Source organism: Pundamilia nyererei, unplaced genomic scaffold, assembly GCF_000239375.1.
Source record: "Pundamilia nyererei isolate P.nyererei 1_Seehausen unplaced genomic scaffold, PunNye1.0 scaffold00134, whole genome shotgun sequence".
Taxonomy (NCBI): Eukaryota; Metazoa; Chordata; class Actinopteri; order Cichliformes; family Cichlidae; genus Pundamilia; species Pundamilia nyererei.
Window position 1 is genome coordinate 1,659,729 of NW_005187535.1, and position 2,171 is coordinate 1,661,899.

Consider the following 2,171-nt stretch of genomic DNA (forward strand, 5'->3'; position numbering starts at 1 on the left):
TTATTAGGTGAAAAAGTCACATAGACATTTAGATTGCTTAAACAACAGAAAAACACATTTCATGAAGCTGATCAAATTATATAAAAACAAAAATCTCTTGACAGACAGGGTTGTACATGCTTTGAGTCCATAACAGTCCATAACATAGAAAGACAACCACACATGCTACATGCTATTTAATGACTAATTGTAAAGATTTCCTTGCATTTAGCGTGTTGTTGTCAAATTCACTGGTGAGAACACTCTTAATGAATTACCTGTGGAGAGGTAATCATGACTGAGGCCACTCTAGCTTTGCAGCTTGATGTTTAACTTTTTATGCTGAGGCTCCAGAGCTGACCCCGAGTTCAGCAGAGAACTTATTCTTCTAGTCTCAAGAGAAAAGAAGCTTAAGAAAGGTGTGAAAAAAGTTGACTAGAATTCAGGTAGTTTTCAGTTTTAAAATGACATTTTTTATGTTTACATTTCACCTTAACTGAATTTGACATGTAGATTGCTTAGTGATCAATAAAAAGAGCACATCTCATGAAGCTGATCACATTATATACAATTTTTCCTCTGACAAATTGTACCATATTGCAGCTGAGGGTGCTTGGAAATAATTAGACTGTGAATTATGTTGTGTCAAAACAAAAGCGATAAGGGTGACTGAAAATAAACTCACTGTTTGTTCCATTCCCAAAAGAAGAACTCCTCGTCAATATATTGCCCAATTGCACAAAAGAGGCCTACCTTTAAAAAAAAACTTTTTAACAAAAGTTCAATATGTTGCTGTGAGGGCAGCATAAAGGAAACACTACATAGAGACACATCTTCTCAGGTGATGTGTGCTTTGTTTCTTTCTGATGTAAAACTAAACAATGATCACATAACACATAATGACACCTAAACCGGTCCCAAAAGTAATATATAAAGGTTGTTGCATTGTTTCCTTACAGTTTACTGCCCCCTTGTGTTTTTTGGGTGCTATTACTACTCAAAGTGCTTTAAGATCCAGCAGCGTTTGACTCACTGTTCATTTCATTCTTCTCTTACTCATACTCTGTATGGTTAAAAACACACACACACACACACACACACACACACACACACACACACACACACACACACGGTAGAACAAACATGCAGTAAACGGGAAATGGTTAACAAGAACAATGTGAGTCGAATGCTTAAATGATAATCTAGATTCTGCATAACGTTCAAGTTCAGACTGAAAAGACCTCAAAGGACAAATTTTGTTCTGTGTTCATAATCGGTGACACGTGAGGTAATCATTAACATATCATTGCAGCTGTCCTTCAGCGAGAATGTGTGTTGCTCTTGAGGCCATTTTTTTAAAGCAAACCCAGCTTGGATTTTTTTTATTAGATTAGGAAATGTTCAATGTGTGGTAAAGTCTTGACAATAAAGAGCACTGGGAATAGAATTTTGTGAACGTCTTTTTCTGGGATGGTTACATTCAATACATGTTTACTCAGTTTCATTAGACATCAAATATGAACAGGACAAACAGCTGTTGTGATGGCAAACACATTTATTGTTGTGCATAGGTCATTACAATCCAAATAAAATAATTAATTAAAAACAATAGGAATAAAACAATTCTTAGTAAAGTATATTGTATTATATTCATTGCATTTGCTGACTTGACAGAAAAAAAATGCAGTATTAAAACACAATCAGAAAAAACACAAGTAAAAATGTATTTGTTTTATTACACTAAAATAGAAAAACTGTGTTTACTGGAAATAACATTTAGATCAATAATTATTACTAGTGGAAAAAGTCCCAACTGTCATCAAGCTATAAAATGTATATCTAATAATAGTAGACTAAAATGAAATGTAACAATTTCTTTGTGTGTGTTAAAAGTAAATGGCATTGCTCCAACTGCCCACACATATTTTCAGTGCAAACACCAGCTCACACAGCTACAATATGCACACTGGTCTTCTGTACACAGACAGCCCCCACACACACGCACAAACACAAGCAGAGGCTGATTGGAATCTGACAAATGTAAGTCACATGCATTAGTAAACATCTGCAATCCACCCACAACTCATTTCACTTTCTACTCTTTTAAAAAGCCCTTCTATCCATTTCCTTAGCAGCTTGTTCAAATTAGGATTAATTAGTTCTTTAAAACCTGAATCATGAAATAACTGCCA

The 2,171-nt window shown here is 34.7% G+C and overlaps 1 protein-coding gene across 1 annotated transcript in view; it reads right to left on the reverse strand.

The window, feature by feature from the left end:
* The window catches only part of LOC102208821 (claudin-6-like), a 4,771-nt gene that overhangs the window by 1,499 nt on the left and 1,101 nt on the right, over nt 1-2,171 (reverse strand). The gene's annotated exons all lie outside the window — the stretch shown is intronic.